At 41.7% G+C, this 26244-nt stretch overlaps 1 protein-coding gene across 1 annotated transcript in view; it reads left to right on the forward strand.

Annotated features, from left to right (window-relative positions):
• Kdm3 (Lysine demethylase 3) overlaps positions 1-26244 on the forward strand; it is a 174020-nt gene that overhangs the window by 507 nt on the left and 147269 nt on the right. The window lies entirely within an intron of this gene.

The following is a 26244-nucleotide window of genomic DNA, read 5'->3' on the forward strand; positions in this document are numbered from 1 at the left end:
GCATGCATTTAGTCAAAATATTGTAAAATTGTTTCGTGAAGCATATCGGTCGCAGTTCAGATTATACTTGTGCTTAGTACATTATTGGCCCATTTAACAGTTTCATGTTGAAATAGTTGACGATAGAATGTAACGTAACAAAACACAACAGTCTATATTCGTGACCCACCCCAGTGCACTGCACCCCCACACATGAGGCCTGGTGACACTTGTCTGGGTTTTAAAAATCCGGCTACTCGCTACTGTTTGCTTAGAAAAGAAATATCGTAAAGGGAATGTTAGGAAACGTGTTGTCACATTTGAGGTTAACAGTGAGAACCTGAAATCTCGCATATTGTAAATTTAATACGAAAGTATTTATACTTGAGCATTCAAGAACGCAAGAATGAGTGAAAAAGAATTTATTCAGATATTAACTTCGGAATAGAGACGTTAACCAACGCTGCTGTGTATATGAGTGAAATATAAATATTCTATATAAGACATGAAATTTTCACGGCGGATAAAACTGATAAAATTCTCTCGAGCGATCAACAGTGGCAACTCGATGAGGAAGTATGTTTCGGAGGCCTTTTTCGTGACCGCTATCAGGAATTATTTTGGGCTAGTTGTTCTAGAAGACTTTATCACAATCAGTATACAAGTGAAAAAGTAGTACTGAAAATTATATGATGGAGTTTAAATTTCGTTTTGTTTTATTTTTGAGACGAGTATGAAAAAGACTCTTCTGGGATGTTGGACCGTGCAGTCTGGTAGTATTTGACCGACTTTTCAGAGGTGCTTACCGCCTCCATCATCAGGGCGATCGTAAAAACTGTAATTTTGAATCTCCGCGAAAGAGTAACGTTTATAGATTGCATAGTTTCGTCGTAAAAAGTTGATGGGTCCTTGGACTCAGGTCTCCAGCGTTGTCCTTGATATAACGGCAACTTTTCGCAACGAACGTGTTTCTGATAGGCCAGGTAGTAGAGACGCGATCTCAAGTGAGCATTTCTGTGTATGACGCATAGTTCGTACTCCCACCTTCACAAATTCGGCTGTAATTCCAGAACCCATGTCTTCTTGAGCCTTCTTTCTCGTCGTGTATAATTCCCCGTCTCCTTAAACACTTAACCCTGCCTTGCATAGACAAATTATGTTACTCTGCCATCGTAAACTTCATCTCTCCAGTGCTGTTAAGGCTTGGATCACTTCTTGAGAAGCTGACAGTGGTTGAGATAGTGAAAACAATCCTCGCTTTTTACGGAACCCGAAGGTCCATTGCCGTGTTCACACAAGCATTACACCGGATCCTTTGTCGAGAAATCTGAATCCAGTCCAAAAAATCGGTGATTTTTTTTTTGGTGAAATTTTAGGTTCTCGCGGTGGCTAGCATGAAGGGGCTCTCATGATGGAGGCAGTAAACGCCTCTGAAACGTCGGTCAGTTTGTACTAGACTGCTCGATGCGATATTCCAGAAGACGGTCATCTTCAGGGAATTTTTGATAAGTTTTTTTTTTATATAGTTTTAGGGCTAATTCTTTGAAGGATTACCAGCAGTTGGTTAACCTGGATAGTTCTCAGAAATTCTTGAATTACAGAAAAATAGTCTAGCTAAATGCGATTGGGAATGTCGTTTCTTAAAAAGGCTTGAACCCCCAGTTTTTATGCATTGCTCGCACGAAGCAAACTCAAGCACGAAGGTCATTTGTGTGTCTGTCTGTCTGTCTGTCTTTTAACGAAACACGAAAATAAATCTTATCTGTAGTTCAGTATCTGTTAGAAAATTGCTTGTCCAGAATTAAATTCGCGTAATTAAAGAATATATAATACGATTTGATGCAATGCAATCTCAAATATACTGTAAAATCAAGATTATAATAATTGTGCTGAAGTACGTAAACAGCGTTAAAACGACAACAGTTTTTAATATTATCCTACAAAGTTAAAAATATCTAAACAACAGCAAACGCTTTGTTGATTTTGTTTGCAAATAGTTTATTTGTATCTGTAATAAATTAACATCGAGACTGTTATAAAATATGAAGTAGCGAAAGATAAAATTCAAAATATAGCAGCGCCTGCTTCAGATCCAGTTCCGTGTGATAACTGGAATATTCTTTAGGGACACGGATGAATAGTTTCTTATGCGAAAAAGTAAATTAAATTTTTTTCCCCTGTTAACTTGGACATTTGTGGAGCCCTTTTTTGACGTAAATACGTCTATATTTTAGGGTCATCGGCAAAAATGTTACGAAAAAGGGAAACGAAAAAGTGTAACTTCATTGTTATGTTACCTTGGAAACGTCATCTGTTTATCAACAAATAAACAACAATGGTTACCTTACATTACCTTACCTTACATTACATTTATAATAATATTTAGAATAAAGCCAATACATAAACTTCCTTTCCGTATAGACGTATTTACGCCAAATTCTCCGTCTGAACAGCGAGAAGGCATCAGGAACAGAGTAGCTTAGTAAAACTGTCCGTAAGTTCATTTTTGCCCGAGATGATTGTTCGATGCTGAAAAGGCATTGAAATGATGGATTAAAAGCAGAGTATTTGGTAGGTTTTAGGGTCTTCGGTCTTCTGAAAAGAGAGGAAACAGAATTCACGGGCCACTGTTAACACTCGCCGACCGCTTTCAAGGATTAGCGTGTTGTAGTTATTGATTTCCGTGTATTTTCGTTTCGTGAATGTATTATTCAATATCGCCTACTTGAGTACTCATGTAGACTGCCCCCTAGGGTCTACTAATTAAGTACAACGCAAGTTGTGTTACTCAGTAACGTTTCTTTACTTCGAGACAGTTTTTCTTTGTTACTTTGGTAATTTAAATGCCTTTTTTTTTTTGTAGATAAAGCTTTTGTGACTCTTGATTGATGATTGGGTTTTTATGCGCAGATTACGTCTTGCCTGAATATATATACAAGTTAATACGAAAGGTTTTCGGACGTTACCGGGGTTAGATTCAAAATTCCGACTGACTGCATTAGTCACCATCCATTTTGAGAAACTAGTAGTCGCTAAAGATCCTGGACGTTCATTGTCGTCCTCACAGGACCCCTTGCCTCTGGTACTTAACCTGAGCTAAATTAATCGGTCCACACCCTCATTTTCTCCGAGACGTATTTTAATATTATCTTCCTTCTCCGAAGTGATCCCTGCCCTCTAAAGTCTTCGGGTTAAAAATTTGTATTTATTTTTTTAAATTTATTTATTTTCCTAATTCGTTCTACATGTCCTGCCCATACCATTCTCCTTGGTTTGATCGCCCTGATAGCATTTGAAAAGAATTTTAGTTATGAAACACATCATTATCGACGTTTCTCCAGTGCCCTGTAACTTATTCCTTCTTAGGTAAAAACCCTGATTTCAGACACTAGACCTTCCCTCAGGGTGGGAGATCAGCCAGTTTTATACGCATATAAAGCAAGGCGTCGGTGAGAGTTACCAACCCCTGGCGTCACTAATTAAGACAGTTATCGGCTCGAAACTGCTCCGTATTTGTCGCGCTGTTAACACGAAAGAGGCTGTGGTCACAATCCTACGTGGCAGACAGATTTCTGCTACCCTCCACCCCTCCTGTCATCGCCACATGGGAAATTCCCTTCGGAATTTGAACCGGAGAGGCTACAAGAGAGAATCGTGGGGAAAAAACTGAAGTTCGAACTAACTAAAAAAAAAATCCGTATAGGAAAACCGTTCTTGAGGAGCTGGTCCCTATCCTGAGCCATATGAATCCAATCCACACCCTCCATCTCTAAGTCCTTAAGATCCATTTTAATATTATACTTCTGAATTTAGCGAGAATGAAATGTCAACTCCATTGAATTGTCAGTGCTGGCGTCTTGTTTTGTTTCATAGACGTCACATCATTTAAACCCAGTTCAGTCCAATCTTTACAAATGAAACGCAGACACGCAACTCTCGAAAGTACGCAGTAAAATCTGACATTGAACGCATGACTCATACGAGAGGCGAGGCGTATATAGTATCTCCCTTTGTCAGGTTTGAGCAAATATTAGACTTGCATTTTTCTCATGGAAAATGTTCGTGTTTGCCAAGGCTCTAAGTAAACAAAGTTAAAACGTCGTTTGTCCGCTACTTTTTTTAAGGTTCTAAAGGATTAGATCTTTCAGATTTTTAAATCCGTCGTTACCATCAGTAGCTCTGCGTCTGACGTCACGTGCGCCGTGTCCGAGGACCTGTAACATTTCTGTTTTCGCTACGTGTATTTGTAACATTTTTACATTAACCCTTTAAAGCTGTGTATTATTTACGTCAGTCAGAAGCTCTGATTTCCTTCTTATTACGAGTTTCGTGTGATTTTCAGAATAAACAGCGTTAACCATTTAATCTTTGTAATGGTAGAGCGTTGTGTTTTCTTCGCGGTACGGACTGGATTCTTTAAATATTATTTGAACGAGTCTCTGCTCTAAATGGTTAATTCATTATCAGAATAAATTATATTATTTCCTTAAACAGCGTTAACCAGTTGATCTTTGTAATGGTAGAGCGTTGTGTTTTCTTCGCGGTACGGGCTGAATTCTTAAATATTATTTGAAGAGTCTCTGCTCTAAATGGTTAATTAATTATCAGAATAAATTATATTATTTCCTTAAACAGCGTTAACCATTTAATCTTTGTAATGGTAGAGCGTTGTGTTTTCTTCGCGGTACGGGCTGAATTCTTAAATATTATTTGAAGAGTCTCTGCTCTAAATGGTTAATTAATTATCAGAATAAATTATATGATTTCCTTAAACAGCGTTAACCAGTTGATCTTTGTAATGGTAGAGCGTTGTGTTTTCTTCGCGGTACGGGCTGAATTCTTAAATATTATTTGAAGAGTCTCTGCTCTAAATGGTTAATTAATTATCAGAATAAATTATATTATTTCCTTAAACAGCGTTAACCATTTAATCTTTGTAATGGTAGAGCGTTGTGTTTTCTTCGCGGTACGGGCTGAATTCTTAAATATTATTTGAAGAGTCTCTGCTCTAAATGGTTAATTAATTATCAGAATAAATTATATGATTTCCTTAAACAGCGTTAACCAGTTGATCTTTGTAATTGTAGAGCGTTGTGTTTTCTTCGCGGTACGGACTGGATTCTTTAAATATTATTTAGACGAGCTTCGTGCTTCAAAGGGTTCACACGTCGCAAATGAAAGTGTGTTAATAAAGGCGAATCAACCACATAAAATATTGAGCATATTTTACAGATTAGGCTGACCGTGAACAGAATGTTAACTGAAATGCGGCTTCTTGTTGAAATGTGAATGGAATTTTATAGTTTTAATGGAACCCAAACTCACCCTTCGAGCTTGTATTCCGTTTGATTCAGTTGACATTCATACATAATCTAGTTTCTTTGATCCATTGGCCTCCCGAGTGGTAACAAATTCCAACGATGTACGTCCAGACGCAAGATCGACACTGAAAAGAAATTGTTAACATTTCGTGCTATAAATATCTTGAACGCAGTTCTGATAAAATTCCTGCTCTTATGATTATGGAAATAGAGAACGTTGCTGTCTCTTGCGTAATCTGTAATTGGTCTAAAGACGACTAATTACGTTTAACTTATTGCTTTGGAATTAATTAGATTTCTCACGCGTTGAAAACTCCAAGTTCAATGCAGTTGCGTGGAATACGGGTTATTGAACTTTGACGTTATGTGTTGTTACTCTGAACCTTGTAGCCGAAAATTCGGGCCGTGCTTTACAGAGTACGAGGACCCGTCCCCGTGTATTGGTAATTTTTATCATATGACGGCTTCCTGTATTTTGTGACGAGAGATGGATTCAGTCCGCCTAGGTTTTCTTCAGTTAGAAACTGTTTTATTCTTAAGTATTAATTAATTCTTGGTTAATTAAAAACGCGTCCAAGTTACTCAGATTGTGTAACATCGGATGATAAGGCAGGTAATAATTTGGAAAGGATGTGGAAGGAAGTGGCCTTAGCCTAATCTAAGCAAATGTCCACACATTCGCCTGGAGTGACTGGGGGAGAACCACGAAAAATGTCATGCGTTCGACCGTTTTTGATATTAAAAGGATTAGTGCTATTAATTTCGCAATGGATGAACAGAGTTATTTTTAAAATGTTGTTTATCAAGCATCTAGAAGCATAAAAAATCTGCTAAAGAATTTTGTTTTCCGATTTCCTCAAATAACCAATGAAGACCCTCATTCTTATTCATTTAATAAATAGATCCGGCATTAGCGCTCATTTAATATTCTATGAGTGCCGTCTTTCGAATATATTTTCGAACCTGTTTGATATATTTATTACGTTAAATATATTTTTAACACGCCACTTCTTTGATCATGAGTCGATTCGTTCAAATTACGACGTTTTTTAGTAACCAGAAATAGGCCGAGGTTCGTATTTCGTGTGTTTACTCTGTAACGCCGAGAGGGCTGCTCGCCATCTTGAGAGAGACGCGAGAAGACTGCATTTTTGCATGTAGGTCAATGAGTCACTCGCCCCAGTATCATGTGCCATGTGCGCTAAGTCTGGAGTGCATGCCCCTCCGAACAGCATCCTGTGGGGGGGGGGGGGTGTTTCTGAAGAAACTACGGGACATTAACGCATTTGGCCACCTTAATTAAGGCCTGTGTGATCTTTTAATTTCGATGTCTGAGAGAAGAATTGAACGTCTGTTATTTTATGAAATGAAAGGAAAACTTGAGCTCTAAAACGATATTCTGCACAGTTATTTCCATGGTTTGTGTAGCCCATCAAATTAATCCAAGGTTTTCTTTCGATAATTTCTTTTTAAGTTCCTGCAAACGTTCATATAGGAACTACTTGGTTCATAAGCCGAAGTAGACACTTTTCTAAGCTCACTGTCTTCTAATGCCGACTCATTGTATTTAGTAGCCATGAAAGCTTCAAAATCTTGGAAAATAAATAATAAATTGATTATTACCGCCTCAGTAATGCAACTGTAAGTGTGTAATGGAAGCTGTTTAAAGATATTTAATCACACATTCACTTGAAATCTACTAGTAAATAGATTCGAATAGCCTTAGCAGTTGATACATACTGGTTTCGATTGTAGTTGAATACTTCGTCTTCTGAGCTCACGATATAGGGCCTATATTAAATCTGACTAGACTAAAATCGTCCTAGAGAAGCTAATAGTACTCCAAGCTAGTGAAACTATTTCCGCCTTTTATGGAAGGCACCCAAACTTCCATTGCCGCGTTCACGAGAGCCAGCCACTGATGTCTGTCTTGAACCAGATGACTCGAGTCCACATTCTTAAATCATACGTCATTAAATTACATTTTAATATTATTCTCTGTCTACGTCTCTCATATAGTATTTTTTATATGCATTATCATCTGTTCATTGCGTATTACCTGCCCTTTCCATTTAATCCTTGATTTGATCACAATTAGCGAAAAGTACAACCAAAGAATCCTCACAAGTTCCTTTGTAATATTTTGTAACGCTGAGGTACGCCGTGCCCAATCCCGCAACTTGGAGGGCCACCCCTTGTCGGTCGGCTTTTCCTAGCAGCTTATTCGTGGCTTACAATCGCAGGTTCCAGTGTCAGGAGGCCGTCTCCTCGATCCGTACAAGCAGATCTTCGTATTTTGTTTATTTTCATCGTTCAGGGCGCCAACGCACGGACTGGCGCGTGGATCTGCCGTTCCGTCGTCCTCCTCTACAGGATCAAATGGCAACTGTGTATATAAATACGTAGCCTACTTGTTTCCAAAACAGACGCACAGTTACAATTGTTTTCAGGGCGCTCAGTGAGCGGAACTGATTGTGTAGCAGAGAGACAGAGAGAGAGGCGATGCTGGTCATTGAACGTCCTCATGTTTGGCTTTCGCCTCGCTCCCATAAACAGCGCACCGCGAACTTGGTGTTTGTGATCGGATCTCGTCGAAGCTGGGCGGTAACTCCATGTTTAGCGACGCCTTGTGCTTTGTCAGAAGCAAATGTGAGGCAGAATTCGGTTTTCGCGCCCGGTGCAGAGTCGCGCGTGAGTGATTCTGACCAGAATGAGTTCCGGCTGATGTGGGAAATGTATGAATACTTTCTTAGTGAAATGAATTTGAGCTCAGTGCCACTTAAACCACGCAAATTATATGAGAAGTTAACTCCTCCATATCCTTGATGCATCTCAGCGTTGCCGAGAACCAGACCTTGTAGATTTAACCCTTTAAAGCACAGTGGTTACTATTTGTACCACTCGATTTAATAATCAGAGTTTGTGGGTTTCGTATGATTCTCAGAGTAAACAGCTATTATTTATCTGATCAAAATTAACAGAGTGTTTTCTTTCACGTTCGAACTGAATGTCTACGAGTTCAGTTTCAAGGAGTTAACCCTTCTTTCATCGTCCATTGACACGACTGTTGGCATGTCAGCATGCTACTGACATCCGCCTTAATTATGGGAAACGTACTTTACCATAGACCAGTGGTATTCAACCTTTTTTTTGTTCTCGTACCCCCAGATATAATTTCTCTTCAACTTTGTACCCCCAAAGTTGTTGGTGTATAATTCAAGTTATACGTAGTATATAATCTACATCTAAAATAAATTAAATAAATTACATTACTGATTATTCAGTGGTTATCATGAAATAATATTTTTTTTAAAATCTCACGTACCCCCTAAGATGTCTTCGCGTACCCCAGGTTGAATACCACTGGTATAGACTAGAATTCCTCGGGGTATATTCTGAGTATATTCGGAAATAGTTTGAGAAAGTTTAAACATGTATCAGTTCCTGCGTGTTCATGGCCCCTAAAATTAGGGGATCCTCGGAGGCTGTTAATCGGATAAAGCAGTTCTGCTCAGGAGTAATGCGGCCTAAGCTAGAAACTGACCGCTCTACTTTCCTTGTCTCGCCCCTTCACATATGAAATTCCCGTGAGTACGTGAGCTTATCAGAGTAATAAGAGTTGGAAGTGCAGGGACTGTGTGGGAAGCTGCCCCTGGGCCATTCCCAGCCGTGCAGCTAGGCAGCCAGCGAGCCAGGCGACGTCCTATTGTGGGTCCGGGGTACCTACATGACGCATGGTATCCGAGTCCTCTGTGTTATGGTGTGGGCCCAGGTTTCGGCTGCGTTGCCATGGAAACCCATCGCCAATGAATGCGCTCTTTGTGTTAAGATAAATCCGGGTTTCAGAATCGTTCATTGTGTTCTACACTAATTTTCCCTCTCGGTTTCAATACTGTCGTCTGTTCATCGTGATTTTATGAGGAAACTCCTTCCAAAATTACTTTACTACGACGATAAGAATGCGGGAAAATTTTTATGTGAAACACCTCCATCTGAGGACCTGAGTTGTTACAGGTGAACTTTTAGGGAGGGTTGTACTTTACAATTTAACATGTTATGGGATTTAAATAGTGCTAATTCATTAATCTCGACAAGAGGTCCGGTGTTCTGTTCTTGGTAGGGACACGCTGCTTTATATCCTCCAACCCCAACAAGTCGTCACTGCACAGTGCTTAATTAAGCACAGAGAGAACTTCGCCATTCACTTTCACCCGTCCTGTAAAACCCCTACCTCATCGCCCTGATGATGGAGGCAGCAAGGTCGTCTGAAACGTCGGTAAACTTCTACCAGAACCCAGAAGGCAGCCATCGTATGTTAATTTCAATTAATGAGCATCAGGATCAGTAAATATTTGTCGGCTTACACGGAAGTTTCTGCTCGTGTGTGGGCCATTTTGAATCTGCGAAGCAGAGAAATAGCGCAGGCCTTGTGGGATCGTTGCTCCTTTATGAATTTCATGACAGCATAATTTTAGGTAGAGCGACTGGTAACCATGGTTACTGCCGACGATGATGATTGTAATTCAGCCTGGAAGGTCGTCGTGGGTTTGTTTGAAGCCTCGCTCGCGTGGTAGAAGATTAAGATTGCGTGTCTAGATTTTCAAACTTGATTGCGTCAATCAGGACAGGGTAGTAGCAAATTACAACGGCAATATAAGAGAAATCCAATTATTACGAACCAGCCAGACACAGATTAAAGCCGTGACACCGTTGAACCGACGGCTTGTACTTCGTTTCAAGTGGATGTCGTCAGCGATGCGATATTCTTAGTGCGGAATGAACGACTAATATTCATTCCACGGAGCAGTCTTTGAGAAGCTAATAGTCGCTCAGATGATCAAGAATTACAGTTCTTTTGAAACGCCAAGGTTAATTACTGTGAGCACGAGGACAAATGTTGGGTTTGAACCACGTCTCGTGTGTAAGTTGTCATCAGAAATCCCGGGTTGAGTGACATCGGAGAGTCTTGCTGGGTTGCAGTGTATCCGGGGGCGTTACTTTCACTTAACAGCAGCAGTCACGTTTGTTTCAAGCTCCTTCGCCACCCTCGCTAGCTTTCTCCTAGTCTGAGTACGGCGGCAAATTGTTTTGTTCTGCGGTTTCAGTTCTTTGCGTTCCTTCTCATTCCCTGTTACCCGTTCATTCCACCACATGTGTGGACTACCTGGACGCATACAGGGCCGATTGTTTCAAATCGTGGTGTGATTCTTATGCTGATGGATACCACCCCCACATTTCAGAGAAAAATCCACGCAAAGATTTTGGCAGGAGACTGGGCTGTTCCCACATCTCTCCTGCCTCACACGGGACTCGAACCCCGGTTTTCAAACCCGTATCAAAATCAGTATGCTGAATGAGACGTCCCCGGCTGATTATGTTAGCCTCCTTTGCATTTTGTTTTAAGAATTCAGTCCGTACCGCGAAGAAAACACAGCACTTCACCATTACAAAGATCAGTTTCTTAACCCTGTTTAAGGAAATAATCGCTGTTTCTTTCGAGATACATACGGGACACATAAACACGTTCTGTGGTCATAATTCAGAGTTACCGGACGGAAAAAATTCGTGGCACGTCTAGTTACCTCTGGGCTTGAATGATTTATAAAGCCCTCGTGTATCATCAGCATAAGAAGGAAAGGTTATGTAACTTGTAATCAAAGACCGACGGGTCTCGACAAACAGGTGTGAGGTCATTGGCTGCTCGACTTCCGCATATGGTGTAGAATGTTGACGATAGATGTCAGCCGACGTTGCACATATCGGCTGAGCTCTTGTTGCACTTGTTTCTTGAAGTGAACGCGTATAGCAAGTCTGCACGTGTAATTTCGTACACCACTTAAAGGGAATCTATCAAACTCAGTCATAGGGAAATTTTCATTTCATCCAGTGTGACCAAAGGACTACGACCTGGTGGTTACCTCCGCGTTAGGTTAGGTTAGCCTGAAAACCGTCCTGAAAAAGAAACGTACATTCTGTCGGGAATCGAACCCCGGTCATCCAACCCGAAGCAACTCAATGTTGTGACTCAGTATTATACCGCGTCATGGAGACTTACGGCTAATGTGGAATCGATTTCCAGGAATATTTCCCCTCATCCCATTTGTCTTGTCAAGGCCTTACGCCTGCCCTCCTTCCACGCCCCTGCGAGATTCCCCCGTTGAGAAGGCGATGCTGTTCTACTCAGCGGGACGGGCGGATAAAGTCACATTTACCCCGATCGCCCGGTCGGCGTAATCAGTCAAAACCCACGATTGAGCTACTTTTGATCGAATCGTATGAAGGCCTACGTGTTCAAGGTATTCAAAAATTTTAAATTACTGCGATTCTTAGATAACGAACCTGTATTTATACGTAATAGAACTCGTTTGGCCTTAGTATGACGTCAGTAAGCAGCCGATTAGTTCTCCCTTAAAGTCTGCAGGACGTCTCCCCCTTTTGGTTACAGCATTTTTCTTTGTTAACCAGCTGTGGTACTATTTACATGGCGACACGCTTCGACCATTTTGAATATTTGTTTGTTTGTTGACTGACACAGACGTACGCAAACGGAAAGTTTAATTTTTTAACCGCGAGTTACATTCTCTTATTAAAAAGAGGTGTAGTCTCCATTATGTGTAGACACCAGAAATTTCGACCTTTGTATTGTGTTAAATTTAATCCGCCATCGATTTTCGTGTTTTTGGATGCGAGTGTGCGACCGCTCGGTTGGCCCATCTCCAAATTTAGTGCTTCTCAGTGATAATGAGAGCTGACGGATTACACGCTGCAGTATAACGGGAAAACGTCACGTGGTGCGGGAGTGTTATTTGCATTTCGAAATGTGGAAGAGGAAAGAGTCTGTCATTCCGTCACAGTGAAATAATCAGCAGAACTACCGAATACCGCTAACGTCTGCCTCAATCTTCAAGGTTCGGAAAGAAACAAACGTATTGTTTACTGTAAGGTTCATCAGATGTTACGTTTTATTTAGTTTGAACCGTTTCTGCTAAAAATGAGCGAGTAATCTTGTTTCTGTAGTTCGTATTGTTACAAAACATTGTCGGCTAGTTTAATGTCCTTGTGGCTTTCGTATTAAGATGGTTTGCAGGTGTTTCGACAGTGTTTAATGTCGTGACGATGGTTTGGTGCTGTAAAATGTTGAAAGAATTCAAGGCTGTGTCTTGTCACATCGTTTGCCTGGAATATGGTGTGATTGATTCTTGGAAATACTTCATATTTATTATAATCCCAATCCAAGTTTGTCTCGCTGTCCTAGATGCCTCTTGTTTTCAATAAAAGCTTTTTTTTTCCCTAGGATATTACCGTAATCGTCTCACCAGCAATCTCGTGTTTTTCCAGTGGACTGTCTGTTGCAGAACAGCGTTTCTCGAACGAACGTCTGTTGCTGGCAGAAATTTTCATTACAAATTCCAACATTTTTACGTCTGTTAAAAAAAGTTTATCAAATCTAAAACTTCTTGACGATGGTGAAGAGTCAATTGAATAAAAATTTACTTGGATATTATCCATCGTCTAGTAATAAAACGTAAAAAAGACGGAGATAGAGCCCCATCTCCGAAACGTCGTTTTACGTTTTTTACGTTTTATTACTAGACGATGGATAATATCCAAGTAAATTTTTATTCAAAAAAAGTTTACTTTGCCTATAAGTGGAATTTGTTGGCCCAGGACAGGGTCCGGTGGGGGGGGGGGGGGGGCTTTGGTTAAATCGATGATGAATTTTCGGGTTCCCCAAGCCATCTAGTTAGTTAGTTAGTTGTCTGTCCGTAACATACGGGCTAAACGATTGGGGTTCGATTCCCAACACGGGCGATTATTTTTCCGTCACAACGTCCAGACTGGTTCTGGTGTCCACCCAACCTTGTAACCTCCTACTGGGGCAAAAGTGGCCGGAGTGCGAAGCTAACTACTCATCTCCGTCTAGTACAGAGATCTAGACTGCGTGGAAGCTGTACCTCGACTCTCCCGTACGAGTACATCTTCATAGCGCAATGTTTTATTAAGCGCCAGGAGTAGCTTCGCCTTTTAATCCATAGTTTGATAAGAATTAAGAGCCTTAATGGTCGGTGGGAGGGGCCTAATTCAAGCGAAATTTGGACCAATTCGAGCGCTTGTTGCAGACCACAAGAGACTGACTGCGAGCTCTTTCTCTGTCAACGTTTTATCCTTTGCTGCAAGAACAGGTTTTGCCTTGTCTGCTCGTATGATTTCGAAAGTAGTCTGTTGCCTTATTTGTGCAAGGACTCGCCATAAATTAACTGTAAACTCCTACTCGATTAATCTGTATTTTCCGCTACACAAACTAATCTGTGCATTGGATCTTATGAGTAGCTGAACTACTGTTAAAAGTCAAGTGTTCGTGGCCCGAGACGAACCATTTGAACGGCAAGGCAGCGCGATCTATGGCTAAATACGCCATATACATTTTTCTTGCTTCTCGAGTGCACGTTACTTTGATAAGGTTTAATTCTGGCTGTAATACGCGTACCAGCTGAAGAAGGTTCAACAAATGCATTTGAATTAAAATGGAATATAAGTCTTGAGTTTTAGGACAGGTCAATGTCACACCGATGAATGGATACGAACCACTGGCCTATAAAAATGAGTACAAAGAAGATATAAAATGAAACAGCTGTAAGTTTGATGAAAATATTCTTTCATGGTTTCGAGCTTCAAGACACTGCAAGTATTGAGCAGTGTAACACGTCTCTTAGGTTAGTACGTTCTTGTAAATCAATACACAACATTACTGATACAATATTTTGAAGGTCGTATTGACATTTCCAGCCAATTTCAGCATCACAAGAAAATTTAAGCTTTGACTGCGTCACACTTCGAGGAATTACCGAGTCCCGTATTTCGTGTAACTGACCTCTTCACACTCGGCAGTTTCTCGGTTCGGATGTCAGCGGTGAAACGTTCTGTCCTCAGTGAGATTATAATCTTTCGCTCAGTCGCTCCAGGAATTTGCCGGAAAGGCACCTCAAAGCAGGTCCTGTCCAGTCCCTGTACATTGATGTTCAAACGTAAGACCAAGTGTGTTCTTTCTTATCGGCGAGTGCGATTGCTCTGACCTCCACCAAGGCTGGGCGGATTATCTTGGAAACTAATCTACGTCACGCTACGCTGTGGTAACATACGGCAATTTTGTAAACTTATCTCCGTGCGTAATTAGTAACACTCGTTCACTCGATAACAAAATATGTATATGAGTCCAACAAACTCAGTGTTGCTTTGGAGAGGGATTTACTATGCTTCGTCGTAATCGATAAAGTCTGCCGATCGCTGTGGTTGTAATATTACATAGAGCCGTAGCCCGTCTTAATACTAGTTAATAGTTCAGTCCGTACCGCGAAGAAAACACAGCACTTCACCATTACAGAGATCGACTGGTTAACGCTGTTTAAGGAAATAATCGATCGTTGTGAGATTCGTATGAGACTCATAAACACGTTGTGGGCAAAATAAAGAGTTGTTTATAGTGAAAGCAGGTGGTATATATAGTTACCGTTGGACTTTAAGTGGTAAATGCGCTTGCGGTCTTATACCATGTGCACCAGGTTGCGAGTTCGTGCCGTATGTTGGGATGGGTTGCTCTATTTCCAAGGCATTTAACTACGTTTCGAAAAAATCAGTGTTTCAGAATTAATCGTGAAGTGAGACGCACCAGACTGCCTAATCCGCAAAATCTGACGAAGGAGAACACAGGTAGTCGATACGTGGTGAGATTTCAGTTTCTCATGGCAGCGAGTATGAAGATGGCGGCCTTCTGGGATATCCATTATTGCCTCCATTATGAGGACAGTGATGATGGGCCCTGATGATAGAGACAGAAAACCTCTGAAACGTTCATCACTATGTACCACACTTCACTGCCCAATCTTTATACCCACCGCCATGAGAACCTGAAATCTCACTCAAATTCCATTTAATGTGTGGAACTCAAAGAGTGAATCGGTAAAGTAAGAACAGACGAGATTTTACAAAACGCTGTCAGTTTTTTCTCTCCTGTAACTAGCGTTTGATGAACGAGACACGAAAATACGATGCAGTCTTCTGAAATTATATATTTAAGAAGAATCACGTGATGTACTCGACCGGAACGGATGAAGAACGATGTTGTGAAAGAATACTTTTGCATTTATCATCTGTGCTACACGTGTCGCCCATCTGACCACCCTTGGTTTAATACGTGGTGAGCTGTGTTGCTCGTGAAACAGACAGCGTCTCGTCTTGTTTTATTTTTGGCGATGAAACTTCACGAATCTTATAATGCGTCGAAGATGATGTCACTCTCAGCCCGCTGAGAACATGCTAACCAGACCGTTTGATGCAACTCGTCTCAATTAGAAGACCACCAGATACCAACAAGGACGAAGCCTCGCGCAGGTGTTAGACTATAAACTGAACATCGCAGTCGAGTGGTTAGCATTCCTGCTTAATATTGGGAGATCCCGTGTCAGACCTCAGCCTTGGTTTTCCCACAGTCTCTCCAGGCCACTACCACAGGCTTTGGTTTAAATCGTGAAGAACAGAAATTTTAACAACTTACTGTGTGCTATTTCGTTCAGAACAGGCCAGTGTAAAATTATTGATTTCGAGGTGTCTTGGAGCTCTGAATGTCGTCATCCCTGCTTAAATTCCCCGATTCGTGAGCCGTGGAAGCCATCGTGAGGACATTCAATATAAATGAAATTCCGGTGACAATAGTAAATGTCTGTGTTTTGAGGAACTACTCGGTTTATAGCGCACTCGCTAGAGGTATTCCAATTATCTGCCTTTGGGTCTCTCACGTTTAATTCGTAGGCGCCAAACGTCGGAGCACCTGACAAGTAGCTAATTATCTTCGTGGAGTAGAAGTCTTGTGAAGTTATTAGTCGAAGATTGCTGTCTTCTGGGTTGTTGCGCTGTGTAGTCTGGTCGATGTTAACCAACGTTTCGGAGGTCATACTGCCTCCGTCATCAGGGCGATGACGGAGGCAGTATGACCTCTGAAACGTTGGTTGACATCGACCAGACTACACAGCGCAACAACCCAGAAGACAGAAATCTTCATACTCATCGCCCTGATGATGGAGGCAGTATGACCTCCGAAACGTTAGTAAACATCGACCAGACTACACAGCGCAACAACCCAGAAGACAGAAATCTTCATACTCATCGCCCTGATGATGGAGGCAGTATGACCTCTGAAACGTTGGTTAACATCGACCAGACTACGCAGCGCAACAACCCAGAAGACAGAAATCTTCATACTCACCGCTGTGAAAACCTCAAATCTTACAAGTTGTTAGTCACTTAGATGATAAAGAAATTCCTTGTCTTTAATGAACCCGAAGGTTCATTGCCATATTCACGAGAGCACACCATTGGACTTTGTCCTCATACATTTTAATATTATCCCTTATCTTAGCGTATGTCTTACAAGTGGTTTTTATTTTCGTACTAAAATTGTCTAAGATTTTTTATGTGTCATACGTTCTACATGCTTTGTCCATCTTACCTTCTTTGACATCATCACCTGCATAACTTGGCGAATAGTACAAGTTCCTGGTTTTGCAGTCCAGAGCAGTTAACATTTCTAAGCACTCGCCTTTCAAGTTGTGCAGTGCGCGTGAAATGTGTACTCATTTGGACAAACTTCATTTTCAGAACTGTGTAAAAATAAACGTGAAATGCAGTAGATGAAATGAGAGTTTTATGAATCAAGAATACAGATAAGTGACAAGCGTGAAAGGCACTTCCCACGACATCGAAAGTTGAAGAAGCCACTAGGCCTGTAATTTTGCTTAAGTTAACGTATTTTACCACTAAGTTACTTTTGCTGCTGTATCACCTACTTATCGGATACCTCACCTATCATCCTGTTTGATTTGCTCTGCAGCCCTGGTTTAAATATTAAGACGATCTTTGGGTTCAGATGGTTGGTTTATGAGATGGTGATGATAATATTGCTTCATCTTCTCTGATCCTCGTGTCTTTGGTACGAAGACGAGATTGAACGCTCTTATCACGAGTCACGAGACAATTTTTCACGAACACTGGAGTCCGGAACCGACTGACAGGACCAGGGCTCTGTAAGAGTTCCGAAAAAAGAACGTGGTTTCCCCTAAACCATGAGGATGAAGGAACGATCATGTGATCTGCGTAGTATTTGAGTCAGTCAGTATGATGGATGCTGATAATGAAACACATGTGGCGATGGGGTGGGGCGTACTACAACAGTCTGACCTCATTTCCTATTACTCGTAACACCCCCTACAGCAGCGCGGGGTGCGCACCCCGCTGTACTCCCAGGCAGCACCGCGCGATGAGCTTCCACATCCAGCCGCAAGTAATCGATAGATTATCAGTTCACATGGTGCTATTTTCTTGTAGTGGAAGGGACTTAAATTTGTACGAGAGTATTTAGCACTTCTCAAGTCCCGAAGTTCCTGGTTGAAGGAACCTCCTGTGACGTATCAGTTTGAAGAAAATCGGCCAGTTCGTATGTAGACCATTATTTTGCTTTCCGTATTTGAATGAGTTGGCCGATAAAAATTTTCATCATTCCATGACGATTCTTTCTTTCAAGCTTTATAATTTCGTTACCAAAAACTTACTATGAATTTCTATGACTCAGTCTTTCGAATTACTGAATGTCAAAGTCGAGAATTCAACATTGAACATTATTCAACCGCCCTGAAGTTTTCGTCTACTCTCCTCTGTCTTCTAAGCAATAATTTTCGAGGAGATTTCTCCTCGAAAATTCTTTATGCATTTAATTCTGAGTCGCCAGCCACAGCTTTCCCTGCACAATAGTGGTCTTTATATCCTTGAAAACGTTTTTGGGTCACAGACCTCTGTGCAACTGCATAAGTATTTTCGTGAGGTAGCCAACGAATGTATTCCTGGAAATCTGGCGAACTGCATATTCAAAGGAAGAGAGAGGCATTTGCCAACAGAATCCTACTCAGCCATCATGGCTGCCGTTGAGTGCTGTTTGTCGCATGTACGTGTCTGTTTTTGAGACATCGTCAACAGTTCAGATATTAAACTGTATAATTCTCTTGTTGACTAAGTTAATCAGCGGTACTTTACGTCAAGTTATGTTACGTTAAAGTTTGTGGATACTTGGACCGTAGTGGGGGGTGGAGTGACTCGAGAAAAGTACACAATTAAGAACTTCGTAATTTGTGATTTGTGATTTGGTCGAACATTCATTTTTGACTTTAGACTACATACATAATGCAGATTTGCTAACCGGGAGCGTATACAGTAATAACTGAGACATCCCTCTTCAGCCCTGAGGTTGGAGGAATTTTTTTTCTGCGAAACGTAGGTATCTACTTACGAGTCTACTCGGCTATTAGTTGGCTACAATGAGGAAGATATTTGACGACGACACAGAAGCGAAGGGCTGATCCACTTGGAGCCAGGTTTGGGGAAGGGGGTGGTGTTTTCTGAGATATTCTTACACGAAGCGAAATGTGCAAACGCTGTTCGTCGTAAAATCAGGTGTCGGTATACCGAGATCTTCCTGGCAGCGCAGAGGTCTCGCAGAACAAGGTCAGTAGGGTCTCTGTCATGTTTTGTCCCTCTGCGCCTAGATCAGGGAAGAAATGACGTCACCCATAGTGGGTGTGGGACGAATCACATTTCGGAAAATCGGCAGATTGCGCGTTCAGTCAGATGAAATAGAAATAATTTTGTGTGCCCAGGTAAATAGATTCCTTCGCCGGACAAGAAACGGGGCTGATCTATTTTGGTACTCTGGAAACTTAAGCAGATGGACAACATTTTGGGAGCGATTAAAAGTTACGACGGGGACAGAAAAGTAAGTTATGTAAATTCGAATGTGAAGACGGCAGTCTTCTGCGATGTCTGATAGATACTGACCGACGTTTCGTGAGAATTGCGTTATCACGTGGTTGCGAGTGGGCTTTAAAGGGTTGGACGCCTGACAATATACCAGTTCCCGAAATGGGGCAAGATTCGCTATCCATTTTAATGTTGCCAACATTATTTTTGAGGAGAACTGAAATATTTTCCTCGTGCTGGTGAAGATGAGGTTTCGTGTTTCTTCAGTGCCCCCCACCCCACCCCCACCTCCACCCTCGATTTTCTTTCTGTTTGTGGATTCTGCGGGTGGTGTATCACTAGGTCGTTAACCCTAGTCAGAGTCTGCGAAGGAGCAGGTTTTGTAATACGAGTCGGGAGGCAGAAAGTGACTGCAGTCAGCATCGCTCTTCTCATACTGCCTAATCACACATTCATTGCCGTTCAAATAAGGCAAAACTTTTTAAATGAATATTTCAGCGTTTATGCACTTAATTTAAGTAGGCCGCTTAAGAATTCATTCCACTCTATTGTAAGTGTACTTTGAGGGTTGTGTGGTCGCCCTGTTTCTTGGACATTAATTTTATATGTGAGCTTAACATTCTCAGTCTTGCGTTTGTCATCTGCCTCGTCTCATGTTGCACGTGGGACAAATCTGGCGGGCCACTTATGTTTCCAGAGCCGTGAGTTGCGTATCTGCTTACCATGTTGCGTGTTAAAACAGTTTAGCAGTGGAATGTTACGAGGGTGGCCAGCTGATGCGTTGGTTTGATTCTAGACTATTCTTGGGCGCAACTGTTGGCACAGACTTGTGCATTTCTGCTCGCCGGTTCCATTTCTGTGTTCCGTAGTGCAGCCGCCATTTGTACCGACCGATTCCTAGAGTGGAATCCGCGAGGTCACTGTAAGGCACGAACCCCTACCTCACCGAGTCTAATCTAATGACGGACTCCACGAATGGAACTCCTGCCCTATCCCAGACATTGCGATAGGAAAGGGCTATTTGAGAGACCAAGGCATAGATGGGAGAATAATTTAGTGATGTTATTAAGTTTCGTCCTTGAAAACACGTCTGTGTCACCTTAATACCGAGCTCGTTGACAAAAAAACACTATATTCTTTAATATTTAGTGTGTTCTGTATTTAATTTTAAATAAATACTTCTCATTATGTTTCAGATACATTACGCTAATACAGAATGACACTTTAATATTGTTATATTGCAGTCTTGAGTCATGACTAGGTATTTGTGCGTAAAAATGTTTCGCTAACGTATTCATTGACGTGTTCTACATATCAACCCTTCGCCCTCGACCCACAGGCGGCATATCTTTGGAAGAATTTGCCAGGAATGGCACTGATAAGTAGCTCCATAAGAGACTGCACTTAAGCATAACGATGAAAGATTGTATTTTATCTCAGGTGAGTGAACTTGCTGTGTTTGGTTGTGTGATGAAGAACGAATCGGAGACTTGGCCCCGATATAATAAGACGAAGTTCTGGAAAGAACTTCCTTTAAAATGGTTCAGTCACTTTATTTCTGTTTAACATTTTAATAAAAAATAAATAAAAACTTACTTTAAAAAATATTGCATGTTTTCGTAACATACAAATAAGTGTCACCCCATTTCGCAACTTTCGTATTGTTGGTGGGAAACATTATAAAAAAATTGGGAATATGTGTTGGTACTGAACGATCCTTTAAAGAGGACATATCAGTATCTTGGTAGCAAGCAACAATCCACCGCTGACGTCAGCACCTGCAATGTTACGTTGTGACTACCGGGAATAATCTAACCCTTCAAAGCCCACTTGTTCGTCCCTCCTGATTGATATTTGATGATGCTCGATCAACTGCGAGACTTACAGCGTCGAAGGAGATCCAGATACGTAGTGCCAGGCCCCGGAAACAACGAGATACTAAAAAGTAATTCAGTTATTTCTGTTTTAATTTGATATGTTAAATTTTGATTGTTTAAAACAAACGTTTGTACTCCTCGCTGCCTTTGTCGTAGTTTCTCGCCTCTGCCACCAGGTGGTAGCTGTGTGTAGTAACCCAGACGTCGAATAGCAGAGGATCGATTTTAAAATCTCATTGTACTTAACTTTACAGGAGTTAAAACAATTTAAATTCGTTCAGATATCGTTATCTGCGACGAAAATCGGTGTAGCTGTCATCTACTCCACTTACAATTCATGTAAAGTCTTTAAATTATTGAACTCTGTAACGTAAGCATCTCGGACGCCGTAGTGCATTGGTTCGTATCCCGAAGACAGTAGATATTAGTGTCAGGTGGTGATTTTGGCTGTAATTTCACTCTCCAGGCAGGATGTTATCATAAAATAGATCACGATCCAAGCGGTCCAAGACTGCTCACACCTTGAGTGGCGAGGTCACCGGGGGTCGACCCAGAATTCCTTTGTTAGTAAAACCTCGTTCGTCGGCTTTGTGCGCTGGCTGTGGCCTCGTACAATCTACACCTGTTGAAGTGTCTGCGGGCAGGTGCATCGACGGATGAAAGTCGCGTTTCTATGGAAACCATTAAAGGCGTTAGGAGTTCGTCTTATGGTTTGTGTTCCTAACATGCAAAGTTATTACATAAACTGTTGTACATTTGTGTTACTGTAAAAGCCCGACATTCTTGAGCCGTCTTGTGGGTTGTAGCACCGTGTAGACGTTTACCAACGCCCTGATGATGGAGCCAGCGAGGACCTCCGAAACGTTGGTAAACTTCTACCAGAGTACACGGCGCTACGTCACAAAGACAGCCATCTTTGTTACGTTATGATTATCTGCATATCCTATGAAGAAACATAGTCCGTATGGCAAGCACCAAGTTTGTAGTCTGGAGGTAACTGGTTTGAATCTCATTTGGCACCATTTTGCCGCGAGGGTCCTTCCCCCCCCCCCCCTCCTCTTTTCAGTAGAAACGCCTGAGTGGCCTTGAAAGTCTGCTTAGTCACCCATCTGTCCTCTGACTCCTGACTTTTCCTCTCTCTCTCTCTCCTGTTGTCCCCTGCGGCGAATACCTTCAAATACGTTACGGTCGATTTATGTCGATCTCTATCGATGCACAACACTTTATTCTTACGACTGCAGTCTAAAATTCGTGGCATAAACTGCTACTGGTCCAACATCGCCCTTTAATTACTTCGTATTAATTAAACTGTAAACCTCAATTAATTTTGAATGTTTAATAAGATGTTAGAATATTTACCGAACGTCGCTGAGCTCCAGGTTTTATAGACCTTCACATTATATGTGAGTGAGTAGGTCCAGATGTGTTTAGAATGTCGCGATACAGATTTGACACGTCAGGTTAAAAATAGTTCGTCAGGTAAGTTCAAAACTCCAAAATATTTCGCGTAGTCGCCATGTCGTTTTCGATCGTCCTTAAAATTCCCAGACAAGTTTCATATGCGAATATTTCATAGATGGATGGAGGTGTTAACCTCGGAGAAAGGACCCGAAGTTCCATTGGACTGGAGTCTGATTTGGGCCTCTGAATGTCTGAAGAGACTTAAATAAATCTGTGTCAGCCGCGTCCAGTGGATTTCTGCTGACTTCTGTGTATACAAGCATTTGATGAAGGTGTGGGCGTTGAGTTTGTGCTGAATCGGCTTGTTAATTATATGTCACAATTTTGACAATAACAAAACAGAACGTGATAATTTGTTTGTGAATAAAAGGGCCCCTAATTGAGACAAGACTGGATCATATCTACGGGCCTAGCTTTCATAGAACTGTGCGAACGTCGATACTATCCTATTACAGCTGCATTTGTAGTGTGAAAAGTGGATTACATGTAGACTCGTGGACTTAGGTTCGATTCTGTGGTCCACCACGAACGTCTCATCACTGTTGCAGGATTAATTTTTCTCGTTTGCTGTGTTTTGTCAACCCCTGTTGTACGGTACAATCCTTGAAGGAAAAATTATTATTTTTATTTTAAATCTGATCGCCTCTAGGATTAATATATCCTGGAGTATGAAGGCAGTCTGTGTTCTAAAAGAGCCAAACCTTGCGGGGAAGCGAAGCGCGTTTATTTTGAGGAGCAAAAGTGTCTTACACTCTCTGGTGGTGATAAATATACCCCGTGAGTAGTGGCCTCAATTTAGAAACTCGCGGTTTGTGTGAGTGGCCTAGACATTGGAAGTGGATCGACTTCCCACGCCGATCGCTTTGTTTTGTGTATATTTCCAGCGAACGCTGTGAAGCCCGAAGCTCGTCTAAATATTATTTTAAAGAATTCAGTCCGTACCGCGAAGAAAACACCTCACTTGACCATTACAAAGATCAACTGGTTAACGCTGTTTAAGGAAATAATCGCTGTTTACACTGAGAATCATAGTTCGTCTTATTAATATTTAAGAATTCAGTCCGTACCGCGAAGAAAACACAGCACTTCACCATTAGAGAGATCAACTGTTTAACGCAGTTTAAGGAATTAATCGCTGATTACAGTGAGAATCGTACGAAATCCATAAAACACGAAAGTAGAATTATTGATTGTTGAAGCAGATGGACCATTAGGCTTTAAAGGGTTTAATATTCCCGCTGTAATTCTTTGGGGGGGGGGAGGGGGGGCAACAAATACAAAGGATCAGTATAATGACAACTAATCACGTGAACAGGGAGTAGAGCCAACTCCCGAAATGTCACGTGAAACAAATATATCTCAGACAGTGGACAATGTCCAGCACGGAAGACGAATCCTGAATAAATTTTTGAAGTCGAAACAGTCAGAAGAAATAATCCAAGATGATGTGTCACGTGTTGAGATGGAAAAGTAGTTCAGATTGGAAATTGACTGAACTGTCTCAGTCTTTGTGAAGAATCTTCTTTTGTCTCCTACGCAGCGCCACTTATTTCTCGGCCCCGGGACGGACTGCCCACGGGAGTGCCCAGAAAAGACCCCGAACTACCGCTGCATCTTTCCTGTTCTTTGTTCACTGTCTCTGATTTTATTCGACTCTGCATAACCTCATCAGTTGATGTAGAGTCGTAAGATAACAATAGGCTTTCTTATTCTAGATTTCTGTCTCTCTCTTTTCTGTTGCCTTGTTTAATTTTCTTCGTTTTCTCCTCCAAATTGTTCATGTGTGTGGGCGTTTGTCTTAAGGCGAGACGACTGAAGGTCACTGGACAAAATGCAGATGACGAAAGGGTCACAAGAACACCTTGGCCCCTGACCACGTGGTTGATGACGTCATGGCCGTAACTAGGTTTCACGTTGGCTACAGCAACGCAGATAAATTAGGGAGTTAGTGGCTGTTCTACTGTGTGCTGAACATTGATTACGGTTTGGATGGAATCTCCAGGGATTTTTATGGGGAAACACAGATATTGCAAATGTGTGATTGCAGAGTACACAGAAAGAAATATTTTGACTTTCATATTATTAGCGAATGCGACAGGACGAGAAACCCAACAATTTCTACGAGTGTCCTAGTGGGATAATATTAAAATTTTAGCCAAATTAATTATTAGGGTTGGAGATGGTACAGTCCCGATCGTGTCCAGAGGTGGATTCAACCTTGGTTTTGTATCTCGTAACAGACTGTGTTACACAACAGTAAACATGATATCACGACCGTAAGCAGTTGGGCGGTGGTGGGGGAACGCTGATAGTAAACATTACAGTGTATTCATCATACCGGGGGGGGGGGGGGGGGAGCACGCAATACGACGCAATGAAAATAATTGTTCTCGAATGAAACACAAAATTGCCCCAACTTCCATGTCAAAGTGTCGTACTATGGATTAGTTTTGCCATGGGTGTTCGTAATGGCCGTGGAATGGCGTCCAGTCGTCGCCATGGAAACGGGGAAATGAAAGGCGGGGCTTGTGTTTTCCATTCAGTTCGTAAAGAACTTTAAAGGCGTGGTTTAAACGTGGGAGGAGTGGCCACCGCTGCAGAAGCCATCTTGTTTCGTTGACGTCATCAACTAGGTTTTTTTAGTTGTTCCTGCCGTAACTAATGGATAACTTGTCCGAATGGTAGTGCTATCTTGCGGCAGATGTATGAACTCGTTTGACTGATCTTTGAACACATTATTTTCAGGGAAGGAACTTCATTAAATCAAAATCTGTTTGCCAACTGCTGTACCTACTGGGCTGGGCATGTAGCACGCAAGGGATGCATACAGAATTTTGGTAGGAAATCCTTATGTAAAACGACCGCTGGGCAGGCCAAGAAGGACATGGGACGATAATATTAAGATGCATCTTAGGGAGGGAGGCTGTGAGGATGGTAAATGGATGGAGTTGGCTCAGGATCGTGGCCGGTGGACCTGCGGGCTCTGCTACAGGGAGTTAGTAGTCTCGTGGAAGGTTACCGACGTTTCAGAGGTGCTTACTGCCTCCATCAAGAATTCCGAATGAATCGAAGTGTCCTCTTTCCGTCATCAGGGATTACCACAATGTATTTGTTTAACGACACTTCGTCAGATGCTAACACTAGCTGAGTTGGTGAATAAATATTCCGGCTTTTATGGAACACTAAGTTTCATTGCCTTTGAGGAAGATCCCTCCACTTTACCCTAATCTGAACCAGACGTTCTTTCAAATCAGTCTTAATATTATCCTCGCGTGTTTTTTGTCATTCATTCGGGTTTTTCGACTGAAAGTTCTTGTGTGTGCTCGTATTTAATCTGCCGTGCGTGCTACATGGCCCGTCCATGATCCCAACATTTCTGTACTTAACGGAAAGTAAGTGTTTCATTTGAATGAGTGAAGCCGTTCTACTCTGAAGCACGTAGGATGCCGTCAAACATGTGTTCAGAAGCTTGCGTCTAATTGTTTGTGGTAATTCACGTTACCAGTAATTTCTATGCTCTGTTTTGCTAATGAAAACTGTTTTTCATGTTCGTCCTTGACCCACCACGAAGTTTCATTCTTTTTTCTACTGCACTGAGAGCATTCTTTCCGTACGTAATGCATATCCCCCCCCCCCTCCCTTTCCACCGTCGCCTCCAACTGCTCTTTCTTTGTACGTCTCCTTGAAATGGTAACCATGGAGACGGGAAGAAATACCGGTTTTACGTATGAAGGAGTTTCAAAAGACATAAATTACTTTCCTCTACTTCAGACACACAACGAGCGATGTTCCTTTTCTTAGAAACA

Source organism: Zootermopsis nevadensis, unplaced genomic scaffold (assembly GCF_977971745.1).
Source record: "Zootermopsis nevadensis isolate Lab colony 2312 unplaced genomic scaffold, Znev_1.0 Znev_ptg000008l, whole genome shotgun sequence".
Lineage (NCBI taxonomy): Eukaryota > Metazoa > Arthropoda > Insecta > Blattodea > Termopsidae > Zootermopsis > Zootermopsis nevadensis.